This window comes from Diceros bicornis, chromosome 21, assembly GCF_020826845.1.
Source record: "Diceros bicornis minor isolate mBicDic1 chromosome 21, mDicBic1.mat.cur, whole genome shotgun sequence".
NCBI classification, from domain to species: Eukaryota; Metazoa; Chordata; class Mammalia; order Perissodactyla; family Rhinocerotidae; genus Diceros; species Diceros bicornis.
Genome location: NC_080760.1, coordinates 8,726,990 through 8,745,317, shown reverse-complemented (window position 1 = coordinate 8,745,317; position 18,328 = coordinate 8,726,990). Strand labels below are relative to the sequence as shown.

General features: G+C 39.7%; 1 protein-coding gene and 1 non-coding gene across 4 annotated transcripts in view; both read left to right on the top strand.

The window, feature by feature from the left end:
* The window catches only part of SPIDR (scaffold protein involved in DNA repair), a 472,343-nt gene that overhangs the window by 382,104 nt on the left and 71,911 nt on the right, over positions 1-18,328 (top strand). The window lies entirely within an intron of this gene.
* On the top strand, positions 15,295-15,396 carry LOC131419751 (U6 spliceosomal RNA). The gene has a single exon (XR_009223328.1). It is a non-coding gene; the product is annotated as a U6 spliceosomal RNA (small nuclear RNA).

The following is an 18,328-nucleotide window of genomic DNA, read 5'->3' as shown; positions in this document are numbered from 1 at the left end:
GTGGAGGCACAAGAATAGGAACAGGAAATGAATTAGGAGGCTATTTCAGGAATCCAGACAGGTAAGACTGGGACCTGGACCAGAGTGCTAGTGAGGAAGTGGTGAAAACGAGAAAGATTCAGGATCTATTTTAAAGATAGGGTTCACAGTACTTACTGATGATTGGATGTGGGATGATAGAAAGAGGGGAATCAAGGATGACCATGAGGTTGTTGGTTTGATGGGGTAGTCAGTCACTGAGGTGGGGGTGTTTGGGGAGGTTTAGCAGTGGAAGTCTAGAGTTCTAATATGTCCTTGTTGAGACAGAGGTACCCATTAAACACTGAGCTGGAGAAATCTAACTGGATATGAACTTGCAATGGAGGAGAGGAATCAGGACATGAAAGCCAGGTGTTGTGTCCAGAGAGGAGTTATCTTCTTCGTTCTTCACAAAAACACTATAAGATAGGTAACATCTAGCTATTAGAAGCAGAAATTAATGAAAGCCACTTTTAAAATTAAAGTGTTTTCCTCCCTTAATTTAATAGATTCATCAGTGGAACAGAAGAGAAAGTCTCAAATATATACAGGAATTTAGTAAATAATATATGTATTTCAAAGCAGTGGGAAAAGATTAACCATTCAATAAATGGTGTCAGAATGAAAAGTGAGAAATCTGGAAAAAAATAAAATTGGATCTCTATCTGTCATTCTACATCAGGATAAATTCCAAATGGATTGAAGATTTAAGCATAAAATTAAAACTATACTAGTTCTAGAAGAAATGATGGGAGAATTATCTTGAAGTGGACTTTTTTTAACTGTGGATTAACATCCAAAAATTCCAAAAGAAAATATTAATAAATTCTATTAAACTAGCATGGTAAAGTCAAAAGTTAAATGGCACACTGGGGAAATATATTTGCAATAATCCACATTACAAAGGGCCAATCTCTCTAATATATGACGTGCTTACAGAAATTAATAGAGAAAAAGCCAACAGCCCAATATGAAAATGAGCAAAGGATATGAACTCACAGTTCATAGAAAAAAAAGAAACATATGAAAAGATGTTCAATGTCTCATGATAAAGAAATGCAAATTTAAAATAACACTATTATCAAATTTGGATTTTATATAAAATCCAAGATTTTAGTAACATTTGTTTCATGAGGCTAAGGGGAAACAAGCAGTCACGGTTTTCAAGATGAATGACTGGATGAACAAACAGAAGTAAATGTGAGTTAATGTGTGTGAGTTAATGTGTTGGGGGGGAGGTAAGTGTGTGTCTCTTTAGCTCTGTCTACTAAGAAGATCTGGGACAGTGATACTCCAATAACAATGAGCATATTTAGTACCCAGATACTAGTTTTTAAATATCTGAAAGACTCCAGGGCTTCTTGGTGAAATGGCTGATTCCAGGTTTGGATGAGAGAAAATACAAGATGAGCCTTGAACATTTTCTTATGTCAGAAAGTAAGAGCATTCCCAAAGAATGATGGGGACATATCAAAAGGACATGGAAGCTAGCTTGAAAGGGGCTGACACTAGTCAAATCTGGGACAATCTGAGCATCAAAATAAATGATAATTATGGATTATAACCCATTGTATAAGGTTCTATGAGTCCACACTGATGTAAAAAAATGAATGAGTTGAAAGTTTGATAAGGAATGGGATATTTACATAGTTTGAAAGTAGGTCCCACACAACATTTTTTAATTTCAGAAGGGAAAGGTAACTTATAGTTGAGAAACCTGACAGACATCACCTTAATCAAGTAATCAAAGTGAACATCACCATTAATGGGACAAGTTGAAATAGTGTGCCAACTATTTAGGAGAACACTGCATCACTTCTGTGTTATTCTTACCAATAGTACATAAGCTGGATCTCACTATGAGAAAATATCAGACAAAACCAAATTGAGGGTTTGTATACTACAAAATTACTGGCTTATATCTTTCGAAAACGTCAAGGTCATGAAAGTCAAGGAAAGACTGAGGAACCATTGCAGATTGCAGAGGATTAGAGAGATGGCAACTAAATGCAACACATTATTCTGAATTATCTCCTTTTGCTATAGAGGACAGGACTGGAATGATGGGTGAGGCATAAGTGGAGTCTAAGAATTAGGTGGAGGGATATATCAGTGTTCATTTCCTCCCCTTGATGGTTGTACAGTTGTCCCCCTTAATCCACGAAGACACGTTCCCAGACCCCCAGTGGAACCCCCATGAAACCATGGATAGTACCCAACCCTATATATACTATGTTTTTTTCCTATACGTACATATCTATGATAAAGTTTAATTTATAAATTAAGCATAGAAATAGATTAACAACAGCTAATAATAAAATAAAACAATTATAGCAATATACTGTAATAAAAGTTACCATAGATCTTAGCAATCACAGCATACAATTTTTTTTCTTATTAAGTTGAGAAGTTTCAGCTTTTCACTTAAAGGAAGCAGGTTAGGGGCTTCCCTTTGGCATATCCGAATTGCCAGCATCACTACTCTTGAACTCTGGGGCAATTATTAAGTAAAATAAGGGTTAATTGAACACAAGCACTGCGAATACCACACAGTTGACCTGATAACCTAGATGGCTACTAAGTGACTAACGGGCAGGTAGCTTATACAGCATGGATCCCCTGGACAAAGGGGTCATTCATGTCCTGGGCAGGACAGAGCAGGCCGGCACAAGATTTCATCACGATACTCAGAACAGCCTACAATTTGAAACTTATAAATTGTTTACTTCTGGAATTTTCCATTTAATATTTTTGGTTGACTGTGGGTAACTAAAACTACGGAAAACAAAACCATGGATAAGGGGGGACTACTGTATAGCAGTTATGTAGGAAAAAGTCCTTGTTTGTGGGAACTTTCTCTCAAATGATTCAGGAAAAAAACATGCTTTGTACTATATTTAGAACTTTTAGTAAATTTGAGATTGTTTAAAAAAATTTCCAAATTATCACAAAAGTGAATAGGAGGTGAGTAAATGGAAATAAGTGAGGCCCATGCTTTCTCGAAGGCAGGAAAGAGGGTGATGCAGGCTACCAGCTGAACAGAGACTGCTTTGAGCTTTCAGGGTGTGCTAGTCTACTAGTCTACACACAAGACCTGGTGTGTGGAGAACAAACAGATGGTAAATGGTAATCATTGCAAAACAAAGACCTGAAGGCAGTGGGTGGGTGTACTGGATGCCCAGGCCAGGTGGAAAGATGAGGCTAGGTAAGAAGCTGGGAGCAAAGTCAGCTGGTGTGGCATGCAGTCCTATGGACTGAGGTAGGCGGGCTAGAAATGGAGCAAATTTGTACCTGAGAACCTTCCTTCTGTCTGAGAAATAGAGTTATCTTCTGAAAGTGACCACTTGTCTCCTCTCTTGAGTACAATAAACTGAATACGGGTTAGTCTTTGAAATTGAAATTACTTCATTCCAAAGTATCTTAAAAATTACCGTTGGTATTTAAAAAAGAAAAAAAGTCTTGTATGTATGCCTTTTGCCTAGGTAGTTTGTGTTTTATTTGGTCAGAGCAGGTAGAATATGTACCTGTCCTTCACAAACACAGATGATTTATTAGCCATTGCATTAGACAGGACTGGTTTCTGGGCCAGTTAGTCAGCTTAGAGTGTGAAACACTGATTCAGAAGCAAATCATCTAAGAATGTTAAACACTCTTCCCTGTTGTGTGAATAGGGCCAATACAGTAGTGCTGTTTACCCCCAGGTTCATTTACTCTCAGCTGGCTCCCTTATTGGAACTACAGAACCCTGAAGATTATTCAAGTGACTGTCTTCTCATTTCTCCCAAGATTGCACATAACTAGTGCACAGGAGGAGCGTTATCCATTACATGCAGTGCAGCCTTAGCGTTTTAGGGCTTAATTCCCTCAAAGGCCCCTGGTTGAGAAAGGCTATGATGACTCTTGATTTGGCCAACATACTATTTGGTGATCCAGAGGAAGTCATGGGACACTATGACTTACCTATGGCACAACCAAAACAAGTGCCCCATGGTAGTGCCTTGTTTCTTACTCTACACTCAGTAACAGACCCTGGTCTCTTCAGGCTTCAGTGATGAGTAGGCATGGAAAAGTGGGAATACCAAATAACCTCTCACTTGAGAGTGAGTTGGGGAATAAAGGAGAGAAAACAAGACCACATTCTGCCCAGGGCTGCTGAGCTGATTTGGTACACTTTGAGTAATAAACTTTCTTAGCGTAGACCCTCCTTCCCTCCCTTCCTCATTTCCTTCATTTATCTTGTTCTAATTTAGAACTTCACTAGGACACTAATATTTCTCTTCCCACTCCTATACTTTGTAGCAATGTAGAGGTCTCACCTTGTGAATTACCTGTATAAGGCATTTTAGTATCTATTATTGTCCCTGAGGGTTTTATACCTTCTGTCCTTACAAAGCCTGAATAAATACCTGTTGATTAACTCAACTTGGTGCACCAAGCATATATTGATCACCTATAATGCATAAGGCTCTGAACTAAGGGCTGTGATGTGTACACAGGGAATAAGAAATATGATTTCCACCCTCCAGAAACTTCCAAGCAAAAAGGAGAGAGAAAAGATCTGCTCAAGTTTTTATAATACAGAGTAGAATCTGATAAGCACTAAAATAAAGGCAAAAAATAATAAACCACTTTGTGTACAATTGTTTACACTATTGGAATGAGAGAAGTGTTCATGAAGGACCTGACATTTGAGTTTGACATTGAAAAATAAGCATACTTGGACAAGTAGAGATGGCTAGGAATGTCAGATTAGTTTAGAGCAACTTATTGGGAGCCAAAACTCAGATAGGGAAGTGGTTGCAGGAGTTTCATCTTCTTAGACTTGCACACACATGTGTCAAGAGACAAGTAGGAATCAGTCGAATAAATTTGAAGGTCCCTTACTAGTTGAGTGATATGACTAACTCTGTCCCTTAAGAAAGATGATTTTAGCAGCAACCTGTCTCCTACAGGTTAGAAGAAAGGAAAGAATGAAGTTAGGAGACTGATTGGGAAGCATTTGCCTAATCCATGTAGGAGGCAACAAAGGTCACAAGCAGAACACAACAGTGATAACAGAAATGAGAAGGAGGAATGATATTAAAAAGATAAATATGGAGGTAAAATGGATAGGCTGTGGCAACTGGATGTGAAAAAGGAAAATAAAGAGTACTCTCAACTTTTGAAACAGAGTGACTGAGAGAATGGTGGAGCCACATTACACAAAGAGGGAATACACAGGAAGAGGAACAAGTTGGCACCAGAAGACATAGAGCTTTGGAAGTCCTCTGCATAATGATGGTAAAGTAATGGAACTAGATGAAATAATACTAATCAGTTATATTCACTTTGTATTTGTTGGACCTAAATAAATCCAGCAGCAATTCTAATCTGTGTACCCTAAGAGAGTACAGATGCATTTATACAACTCTTTGCCAATGATAGACTAAGACTCTGATTAAATCCTCTCCTCTAGAGGGTTCAGACTATTTCTTTCTTTCTTAAAGATCTACACTCATATAACACATTTTTTAAGATATCACTGGCATGATGTATATGTTCTTTAAAAGGTATAATACTTTACATTTATGGTCAACTGATTTTTGACAGGGTTGCCAGACAATTCAATGGAGAAAGAATAGTAATTCTAACAAATGGCACTGAGACAACTGGATATCCACATGCAAAGGAATCAATTGACCTGTGCGTCACACCATACACAGTAATTAACTCAAAATGGACCATAGACTGAAATGTAAGAACTAAAACTATAAAACTCTCAACAGAAAACAGGAATATATCTTCATAACCTTATATATTAGGCGAGAGTTTCTTACATATGACCTAAAGCATACACAACAAAAGAAAAATACATATATGGGACTTCATCAAAATTAAAAACTTATGCTTCAAAAGACATCATCAAGAAAGTAAAAAGACAACCAGAGAATCAGAGAAGTTTTTTGCAAATCACGTATCTGATAGCGGACTTGTATCCAGGATATATAAAGAACTCTACAACTCGGTAATAAAAAGATAACCCAAATAAAAAATGGTCAAAAGATTTGAATAGACATTTCTTCAAAGAAGATATACAAATGGCCAAGAAGCACATGATGATCAACATCATTAGTCATTAGGGAAATGCAAATCAAAACCACAATGGCATACCACTTCACACCCACTAGGATGGCTATAATAAAAAAGACAGACAATAATAAGTGTTGGTGAGATGTGGATAAATTGGAACCCTAATACTTGGCTGATGGGCATGTAAAATAGTGTAGTGACTTTGGAAAACAGTTTGACAGTTCCTCAAAAAGTTAAACATATGACCCAGCAATTCCACTCCTAGGTATATACCCACAAGAGTTGAAAACATATGTTCACATAACTTCTACACAGATGTTCATAATAGCATTATTCATAAATGCAAAGAAGTGGAAACAATCCAAATGTCCATCAGCTAAATGGATGGATGAACAAAATGTGATATATCCATATAAGAGAATATTATTCAGCAACAAAAAGGAATGAAGTTCTGATATATGCTACAACATGGATGAACCTTGAAAACATTATGCTAAGTGAAAGAAGCCAGGCACAAAGGCCACATAGTGCATGATTCCATTTATAGAAATATCCAGACTAGGCAAATCCATAGAGACTGGAAGTAGATTAGTTATTGCCAGGTACTCAGAGGAGGGGAGAATGAGGAGGCTGCCTAATAGATTGAGCTTTCGTTTTGGGTGATGAAAATATTCTGGAATATTCTGGAGATAGTGCTGATGGTTGCAGAACATTGTGAATGTACTTATTGCCACTGAATTGTACACCTTAAAATGATAAATTTTGTTATGTGTATTTTGCCACAATAAAAAGGGGTGAATTTTATGGTATGTGAATTATATCTCAATAAAGCTGTTATAAAAATAAAGAGTATAATAGATTGATTAATCACCAGGGAACTGTACTGAGGGAAAAAATCCCATCCCAAAGATTATATACTAGATGATCCCATTTGTATAACATTTTTGAAATGGCAAAATTTTAGAAATGGAGGACAGATTAATGTTTCTAGATGTTAGAGGTGGGGGCGGGGAGATGGAGGGAGATGGGTTATCGGCGGGCAACAAGAGGGGTCCTTGTAATGATGGGCTGTTCAGGATCTTGGCTGTGGTGGTGGATATAGGATCCTACACAGGTGATAAAACTTATAGCACTAAATACACACAAACACACACTATCACAAGTAAAATTGATGAAATCTGAATACAGTTGGTGGGGGCCAGCCCCATGGCTTAGCGGTTAAGTGCACGTGCTCCGCTACTGGCGGCCCAGGTTCGGGTCCCAGGCGCACACCGACTCACCACTTGTCCAGCCGTGCTGAGGCAGTGTCCCACATACAGCAACTGGAAGGATGTGCAGCTATGACATACAACTGTTTACTGGGGCTTTGGGGAGAAAAGGGAAAAAAAAGGAGGAGGATTGGCAATAGATGTTAGCTCAGGGCCAGTCTTCAGCAAAAAGAGGAGGATTGGCATGGATGTTAGCTCGGGGCTGATCTTCCTCACAATAAATAAATAAATAAATGAGTCCAATTGGTGGAATGTATCAATGTCAATATCCTGACTGTAACGCTGTACTATTGTTTGCTAGTATATAGTACACTATTGGGGGAACCTGGGCTAAGTGTCCACAAGGATCTCTCTGTGGTGTATCTTAGAACTGCGTGTGAATCTACAATGATCTCAATAGAAATTTCAATAATAAAAATGTATAAGACTAAGTATATATCTTTGGAAACGTATTCTATAGGCAAACTTCTACTAACATATAAAATGCACTCCTCTTGTCTTGGCCCAGTCATAGTCTTATCTTCATGAGCAATAAATATAATCAAAGTGCAGGAATGGCACCAGTGTTGTCAGCACTTTTATTTGTGTCTTCCTTAAAGACCAAGCTTGCAGCAGGTTTTTTGTTTGTTTGTTTGTTTTGTTAATTTCAGCAGTGCGGTATTTTCCAAAAATAAAGAGGATATATGATTGTAGAAATGGCCTTTCTCAGGTGTTTTGGCATTCTTTAGTTATGTCACTTTTAGAAGGATTGTCATTCCTTCTTGTTCACTGATATTAGCAAGTTTACATGTCACAGTTTTATTTTAGCAAAGAGAAAATATGATTTTTAAATGAATAAAAACCACATTTTTGTGCAGTAGAAATCATCCTGTTAACATCGCATCATGTTGAAAAGATAAACAGCAGGATTAACTGTTTACTTTAGGAGTGCAGTCTGGTTGTTTTTCAGGAGAAGAACACAATGTCCTGCTGTATCTGGTTTCCCGTCTGCCTTGGGGTTGGTGAAGCTGGGGAAAGGCCCTCCACCCACTCGGCGCTCTACTGCCTTAGCTCCTCATTTTCTTCCTCTCCCTCCCTCCGCTCAGTGAACCCTCCCCCCTGCTGTTCATGCTCAAACTCTCTTCTCTGTTCCCCATTATCCTGTTACCTTTTTCTCTGTCTTGCTTTTTTTTTTCTCATTTCATCCTCTAATTTCTTCTATTGCTTCCTTAAATTGAGGTTTAGTAAGAGATTATAACATGGAGAGAAAGATCCTTGTTGATCTTTAGAGGCTGCTTAAGTTGACACTGACCCAGAATAAAACAGCCGGGACTGACTCTGATTCCAGGAATCCTTGGTGGACTGCTAAGAACTGCTCCCATAGCTCGTGTAAACATCCCACATGTTCTCTTAATCGCTCTCAGTACATGTGCGCATGCGCGCGCGCACCCATGTCTACTGTTTGCCTCTCTTCTTCGCTTGTGTATGTATGCAATTGAGCTAGTGAATGAAAGGATGGGAAATTTTGAAAAGTTGGGGAGGGGCATTTAAAACTTCAAACAGGAATTAAAGTATAGTCTTGCTAAAACTCTCTCTAAAAGTCAGCAGTTTTGTTTTTCTTATTCCTTGTGCTTTGTTCTGTTGCTTTTACAGATTAACAATACATGTATTTTTAGAATTTTTTAAGTATTCTTTAATTGGCATGATGTGACATTAAGCTGGTAAGAGAAGGAGAAAAACATTCTTGAAGAAAAATATTAACTTCATAATGGACTTTTACAATTCCAACATGATATGACTGTGATTGAACAGTGAACTTCTTATCTGTATTATTTTATGTTGCTGGGAATGTGCTGTGGAATGCAGTTTCATTTGGCACCAGTTTTAGTGAGTTCTTCCAATGTGGTCCAGGCCTCACCCTCATGGCTCAGAAATGCATGGAATCGAGGTCCTGCATACGGCTCCTGGGGGCTGAAACAGAGGAGATTCTGTTACAACACCATTCCCTTGAACTACTTTCTGACTGCTGTCTTATTTTCCCAGCTGGGAGGAGTGGAGTGTGGCTGGCTTGGGGTAGGGGCAAGCTGAAGACACTGGGTATTTTAATGATGATTTATTGCTTTACCCAGAGTGGAGCTTTATCTTACAAACAAAACTGCAGTAGATGGATGATGAGGGCCACGTCCAAGACCAATCACAAGTTGGTTTCACATGTGACAATATCATTTCTGTGTGGGGTGGTGCGCCCTTATGTGAATCAAGCACCTGTGCTATAAGCACAACGGGAGCATCCCTTTTATAAAGATGCATACACCTGCTTAAGGACTTAGGAGAGCTGGCACATGATGAGAGAAATTCATCTTCTTGTCAGTTAACTGCATTTATAACAAAGTGAATTTGCCTGGTGAGTGAAGGAAACTAAGATTTTGAGCACAGGTTAGGTGCAGGCACTTAACCAGGTGTGAAGCAGGTTAGTGCTACCTGAATGGTACACATGTGAGAGCAGAAGCTCCCGGCAGCCAGGGGCCCATATCCATCAGCAGCAGAGCTCAGAACAGAGGCCTCTTCTCCAGGCAGCCCCTCCCCTGCACCACATTCTTAAAATCATGAAAATGGGGGGAGAGATTTTATTTATGAGGGTCTATGTTTTGGGCATAGGAGGAACATTGATCTTAAATAAGTGGCATTTACTTGCAAGACTATTATTCCAAGAATTTTGAATGACCAACTATGTCTCATGGAATGAATGCAGTTCTGAGGCTCTTATTCTAACCACTAACATCCTACTTCCTCCCTGTGAGATGTTTTCTCTTTGCTGTTCTAGCATTTATCTAAGTTAATCACTTCTAAAAATAGCAGTGTTCCTCTCACTCTCAGTGTAGGCTACCCACCAACAGTGCTGCATGGAGTGCAGAAAGTCACCTGCAGCCTAAGATCTAGCTTGCCCCACACTGGCAGTGGAGAGTTCAGTATTACTGAATGTGTACACTTGCCTTGTTCAATGGGTATTCTGGCAGGAGAGCGAAAGGATATTCTCAACCTGCTCCCCAAAGTGGAAGCTCAATTTTATGAACACTGACCCATCACATAACTTTAAAATGTCAAATCTCCTAACCTCCATGTGGCCTGGCTAGCAGCTAAGTTCACAGTATTTCAGAGTTTATTAAGGATGGTGCTTGTGTCAACTGGTTGTCCTGCTGCGCATGGCCATGTGCTACTACAGTGTCTGCTCGGGGACTCCGGGTGCTGGTGCCTGAGCTACAGCCTCCTATATAGATATATAATTATCTGATCTCCTGTGGACTGAAATAATTGAAAAAGCCTTGAGAGAGTAACCGCCTGTCTTGCAAGAGACAAGTGTCATCCAGAGAACTGCTGTGGTTTGTCTGTGGTAGCAGCAGGTCAGAGACCCCAGCTCCTCCACACCCATGTTGTCTGCCACCCTGCTTGGAGTTGCATTCTCCATTGAGTAATTTGGACTCCATGTTCTGTGTGAATCAGCTTTGTCCTTGCCTGCTTCCTGGCTCAAGTCACTTGACCAGCCTTTGGATTCCACAGCTTCTCTATTCTCTCAAATGAGACCTACATCCAGGCTGCCTATCCCTGAGGCTGCTCTTTATTCTCCACTACCACTTACCTCCTTAGAAATCTTAGGCCAGTGTAGACTCTCCTTGTCCCTCACCTGTCGTTGATGACCCTGTTCTTCAGTCTCTACCTTGAATCGTTTCTCCAACGCATGCTCACATGCTAACAGAGGCCAAAGAGGTCGAGATGGTTGGTCAGGCAGTCAGAGTGGGTGCCCATGGGTTGAACTGACAAGCTGGTGCCTCATCCTGGGTGTTGACCTAGTACTGCCAGACCCCCAAGTTTCTCAAAACAATGGGAGGTATGAATTTTATGTAAAATCTCCTAATTTTTAATATTTGTCACTAATTTAAAAATTTTTTAATACTGTATAAACCAAAGAAAACAGAGCCAGCTGAACTTGGCCTGTGACCACCACTTTGCAGTTTCACTATTTCCTATTAGATGTTTGTCATTGATTAGGGAATGGATTCATACCAGGTCTAAGGAGACTCTCTCTCAAGGTTGTCTGTTCAAGCCGTCCTCCACCGTGTCCCAAGAGTTATAGTTCTGAAACATTTTGTCTGACACCATTTAGTGTCACCTTCTTGTTGACTCATTGACAGCAGGAGGTAGGTGTGCTGGCTGGCACACAGGCCCATTCTTTACCAGCCCTGGTCCCCTACTCAGGTCAGCCTCCATACACATGCCCTTCTCCTCATGGCCTTACCCTCCTCATCCAACCACGAGACTCGCTCCACCAAGATGATGCCTCTATCCCTCTCCCCACGCAGTCTTTTCCCTCCCCATCCCCATTTCTTCTTCTTTAAAAATGCTTATCAGAATTTTAACTTTTTCATAAATGTAACTCTGATTTAAAATTAATAAGGCATTGAAATTCCCAAATATTAGGTAGTCTTTCTTCTTATCACTGCTTTCCCCTATCTTCTTCCTTCCTTCCTTGCTGCCTTCCTTCCTTCTTTCCCTTGCTCCCTCTCTCCTTCCCTCCTCCCCTCTCTCCTTCCTTCCCTCCCTCCCTCCTTCCCTCAAACATGGAAAAACTCTTTCCTATCACAGGCTTTTGTACGTGCTGTGTTCTCTATTGTAAATGCTCTCCTCTCAACCTTTAGCATGATTCGCTTCTCCTTCCTCAGGACTCAGCTTAAAGATCACCTCTTTTAAGAAAACTTCTCTGGGGGCGGCCCCATGGCTTAGTGGTTAAGTGCGTGCGCTCCGCTGCTGGCGGCCCGGGTTCGGATCCCGGGCGCACACCGACGCACCGCTTCTCCGACCATGCTGAGGCCGCGTCCCACATACAGCAACTAGAAGGATGTGCAGCTATGACATACAACTATCTACTGGGGCTTTGGGGGAAAAATAAATAAATAAATAAAATTATAAAAAAAAAAAAAAAGAAAACTTCTCTGACCACCCTGGCTAGATCATCCCACACCAGTGTTGTCTCTCAAGGCACTCTGCTTATTTCCTTTCTAGTATGCCCACTATTGGGGTTGCGTATGTCTCTGTGTGTTAGGTCTTTTCCTAAGGAGGCAGAGAGATCAGGGACTGTTTAGCTCATTACCACATACCTCACAGAGGGCCTGGCCAAGTGACAGTCCTGCTGTATTTAGCACATAAATAGGTGGATCATAGATTTACTAGACACCCCCAAAAGGCCAGGGTACTGTTTTAGAGGACAATGATAACCCATAAGTGCATTGTTATTAAGAATCTTGTGACACTGATTTCATGGCTCTGCAGCCCTCTATGCCTCACTGCCTCTACTGCACTTCTGTTGTCTGACTTGGTAATTTTGTGTTTGGCTCATTTATTGTGTTCAAGGAAATCAAGATGTCTTTTAGGAAAAAAAGAACAGCTCACACTTAAGTCTACAAATTCAGAATGGAAAGTTTTCAAATACTCTCAAAACTTATTGGCTAAAGAGCCATAATGTTTTCTTACATGACACATGCTAAATATCCAGAAGATCTTTATTTCTAATGGGAGAGAATCAAAGAAATAAATAGAAGACCAACTTCTGGAACAGCAGGGTGAGGACACAGTGGATTCTCTGACTAACAAACAGATATTTTTACTGGAGAAAATTATAAAAAACAATCATTTAAAGCCTCTGGAAATTGTCCTAAGGGCATACAGCAAATGGAAAAACATTCCATCAATGTAATCAAAAAAATCTCCTGAATCTCAGTAAGAACAGCAAGTCTGTGACCCTTGAGCCATGGCTCACTCCTCCATCAATCAAATGTGTCTTATGGAGACTACCCTGGGGCTCTGCTCCCGGGAAGACAGTCAATAAGATGGCCCCTTTCCCCTCAGCTCCCAGTCTAGGGTACAGTTTCCCTCTGGGAGGTCCATCCACCAGCATTTTTAATCCCCTAGCCAATGTTACGGAAGATCTACCCCCAGTATGGCCAGCCAAGAATACTGCCCCAATTGTCCTACCCCAGCTCACCACAGGGTTGAAGCACCATGCTAGAGAGGCAAGCCCAGAAGACCAGCACTGCCACCACCCCTAATATCTCCTCTAGAGCAGACGTGTCACTCCAGGAGAAGGGGGCACTATCCCCACCCCCAATTTATGAAGTGGCACAGAGGTTCTGCCCAGAGGGAGATAGGTTATAAGAAAGAAGAGTCCTGTAGCATTGCCTGAGAGGGCTGACTTTATTTGGAACAGAGCAGGAGAATTTCATGCCCAAGGGCTTTGTTGAAATAATGGGGATCTTGGTGGAGAGCAATTCAGAGAGTACTTACAGCTCCATCATATTGTATCAACAAGCAAATGGCAGAGTAATCAGAAGTTTAACAGAGAGAATCAGGCAAAAGTGACAGCCAAGAAGAGCCCTCCTGGGATCACAGTCACGCTTCAGAGTGGGGAAGGGTATGCTCGGCTGCACCCACTCAGGAGCACCAAGAGCAGCCCACAGAGAAGACGGAGGTGCAGCCCTACTCCACTGCAGGCCGCAGCACGCCTCCAACCACGATGGATGAGCAATCAACTGCTCTGATCCACTGGCAACTCCTAGGAAGCCAGACTTTAAAATAACATCACACACACCTCTGGCAGTCTGGCATACCCAAAGCCACACCCTCATAGAAGTGATTAAAGAGGGGAAATACCAGCCCTGGCTGAAGGAGAGAGATGAGGACAAAAACCTGCACTCCTTGAACTGTGATAGCAACCTCCAAGACACACACATCCAATGGTAAAGAGTAAAAATCTTACTGGCTGAGGGGGCTTAAGCACAATCTTTCACCAATAAGTGGCTTATGCCGACCTAGGGGCAACCCCTAGATAGCCATGTGAAAAGATAAAAACAAGACCAGAAAAATCTGAATAAGAACGTCAGAGACTGCAGCCTACAGGGGAAAGTTCAGACAAGTCACTAAGCAATGAGTAAACTACCATGCAAAGAACAACATCAATCCCTGGGGTGGGGGAGGAATCAGTATCCAGTGTTGCTACAATATATTATCAAAAGTGCCCAGTTGTCAACAAAAAATTACAAGGTGTGCAAAGAAACAGGCAAGTGTGACCCATACACAGGGAAAAAGCAAACAATAGAAACTGCTTTTAAAGAGACCTAGATGTTGGACTTAGCAAACAAAGATTTCAAAGCAGCCATTGTAAATATGTTCAAAGAACTAAAGGAAACCATGTGTAAAGAATTAAAGGGTGGGGCCAGCCCAGTGGCACAAGCAGTTAAGTGTGCGCGCTCCGCTGTGGCGGCCCGGGGTTCGCTGGTTCGGATCCTGGCCGCACACCAATGCACCACTTGTTAAGCCATGCTGTGGTGGCATCCCACATAAAATAGAGGAAGATGGGCACAGATGTTAGCCCAGGGCCAGTCTTCCTCAGCAAAAAAGAGGAGGATTGGCATTGGATGTTAGCTCAGGGCTGGTCTTCCCCATGCACAAAAAAAAAAAAAGAATTAAAGGGTGATAAAGATGACAGCGTCTAATCAAATGGAGAATATCAATAAAAAGATACAAACCATAAAAGAGAACCAAATGTCGGGCCAGCCCCGGTTGCCAAGTGGTTAAGTTCGGCATGCTCCGCTTTGGTGGCCCGGGTTGAGTTCCCGGGTGCAGACCTACACCACTCATCTGTCAGTGGCCATGCTGTGGCAGCGGCTCACATACAAAAAGAAGAAGATTGACAACAGATGTTAGCCCAGGGCAAATCATCCTCAGCAAAAAAAAAAAGAGAGAGAACCAAATGAAATTCTGGAGTTGGAAAGTATAATAACCAAAATGAAAAATTCACTAGATAGGCTCAACAATAGATTTGAGCTGGCAGAAGAAAGAATTAGTGAACTTCAATCTAGAGTAATTGAGCTTATACAATCTGAAGGAGAGAGAGAAAAAAGAATAAAGAGTGCTCACTTTGCAGCATTTATACTAAAATTGGAATGATATAGAGATTACCATAGCCCCTGCACAGGATGTCACACAAATTTGTGAAGTGTTACATATTTTTAAGACCTTTGTCAAATTTAAAGTTCTTCCCGAAAAGAGTATTGTAATTTCAATAGGATCTTAAAACTTAATCTCAAATTTATGACTGCAGAATATTTTAGAGATTAAAAAGTATTTATAAAGACTTTTTAATAACTCAATCTTTATGAAGCATAGGAACACACCATAATAAATCATCTCTCTACAATTATGGAAATCTCCCAAATGGCAAATAAATATCCTAAGAAGGGAAAAAAAGAATGAAGAAAATGAAACAGAACCTCATAGAAATGTGGGACATGATTAAGTGCACCGACATACATGTAATGGGAATGCCAGAAAGGCAGGGAAGTGGGGAGAGGGTGCAGAAAAAATATTTGAAGAAATAATGGCTAAAAATGTGTCAAATTTGATTGGAAAACTTTAATCTACACATCCAAGAAGCTCAATGAACTTCAAGTAGGATAAACCTAAAGAGATCCATACCAAGACACAAAATATCGAGAACCAAAGATAAAAAGAAAATCTTGAAAGCCGCAAGTGAAAAATGACTCATCATATAACAAGGGAACCTCAATAAAATAATAGCTGACTTCTCGCTAGAAACAGTGGAAGGCCAGAAAGCACTGGGACAATATTCAAAATTCTGAAAGAAAACAAATAACTTACATCACACTCTTTTTGACCTTTAAATCTTGAGGTTAAGTCAGTAGGATTGAACATTGTTTTATCTTAGGCAACTCATTTCCTCATTTTAGTAGAAACCAAAGGCCACAGTAGTTCATCTTCATTTTGAAGTTTTCTAGCTTTTTACTTGTTTGATCCAGTACTAAGTATAAGCCACAGAACCCTAATTTTTGTATAAAATTTCCTTTTTACAGTCAACAGAACCATGAGAAATGAGTTTATACTATGTAAGGGTCTTATAGCCACAACATATTACATACTGTCCTACATAAGTGTGGAAATGTTAAGACTAGTTCTCTTAAGATAGAGAGTCCATCATATTTCCCAGGAACCATATGTTCTTCAGGTGACCAGTCAGAGATTTCTTGATGTTCTTGGGTATAAAATATCATATTTGCAAGGAGAATTGAACAGAGTAAGAATTATATGTGATTTTGATGTATTTTTCTCCATAGATCTGATAAAGTACATTTTATAAAAAATATTGCTAGCAACATTTTGGTGATAGAAATGATTTTCAAGGAATACATATTAACATCTTTGAATATTAGTGTTTTATAAACATAATTTGGAAATGTTTTAAATAGAAAGTTACCTCTTGTTCACTTATGCTATCACTTTTTATTTACTGCTCTTTGAAAGGTTGATTAATCAATTATTAAGTATTTATAGTTTTTTGGTTCCTCTAATTCTTAGACATTTAGATTGTGCAGTCCAATAGGGTGGCCACTAGCCACATGATTATTTACATTTAAACTAATTAAATTTAAATGAAATTTAAAATTTAGTTCTTCACTCACATTAGCCACATTTGAAGCACTCAATAGCCCCACGTGGCTAGTGGCTACCACATTAGACTACACAGATACGGAACATTCCATCAGCACAGAGAGTCTCTTAGATCACACACTGTTTTAGACTGAAGGTTCTTATTGCTAACTACAGCAGTGTGTATATCATTTCACCTGCACTTGAAATATGGAGGGTTAGCTCTGGAAATTAGGCTGGTAATTCCTCACTTTTGTACATTTAAAGAGATATTTATGTTAAATATGTTTATGTATTCATTTCATTTTATTTTTAAAGTTTTCTTATTTAATGTTATATGGTCTTGGACAAGATACTAAACCTTTCTGGCCTTCAGTCTTCTATGTGCTAAGTGAGGATAATAATAGCCTAGCTCTTAGAGGCCTTTTGAGGATAAGATAATGCAAATAGAACAGGGTCTGGCACTAACCAACTGCTGTCAAGATGATGAATTTCTAACACACATACACTGTGAAAAAATTAATATTTGTTATTTTATTTCTAATTTGTGGGATAATTTGTTATGCAGCAACAGATAACTAATGCAATAACTGATCAGTGAAGCAGGCAAGAAAAGTTAGTAAAGATACAAAAGATTTGAAAAACACACTTAAGTAACTTGACTTATATAGATCATGTAGAAAACCCTCTACTTAACAACTACAGCGTGTGCATTCTTCTCACTTGAAGCTTTCACAAAAACTGATGATGTACTGGCCCGGTGGCACAAGCGGTTAAGTGCGCGCACTCCGCTGCAGTGGCCCAGGGTTCGCTGGTTGGGATCCTGGGCTCACACCAATGTGCTGCTTGTTAAGCCATGCTGTGGCGGCGTCCAATATAAAGTAGAGGAAGATGGGCACGGATGTTAGCCCAGGGCCAGTCTTCCTCAGCAAAAAGAAGAGGATTGGCATCGGATGTTAGTTCAGGGCTGATCTTCCTCACACACACACACACACAAAAACCATATGAATAGAAATTAATGACATTAACAAAAAAACTCAATAAACAAAGCCAAGAGTTGGTTCTCTGAAACGATTAATAATAATTCTATGGTAAAATTCATAAAGAAAAAGAGAAGTTATAAATAAGTAATAGTAAAAAAAGAAAAGTAGGGCCATCAACTCCATTGACGATTAGAACCAGTAAGAGGATACTCTTTATGCTAATAAATGTGAAAACGCAAACGAAATGGACAAATCCCTACAAAAATATAACTTACCAAAATGTCAAAGAAAAAATGAGAAAGCCCAAATAGTCCAGTTATCATCAGAGAAATTGAATTGATAGTTAAAAATCTTCCTAGGAAAAATAATCATTTTATTAGTAAATTCTTTCAAACTGTCAAAAATAGATCATTCAAATCTGATACAGATTTTTCAAAGAAAAAAAGTAGACTCCATGTCAACTCATTATATGAAGCTAATATAAATAATCTTGATACCAACTCTAATATGAGAAAT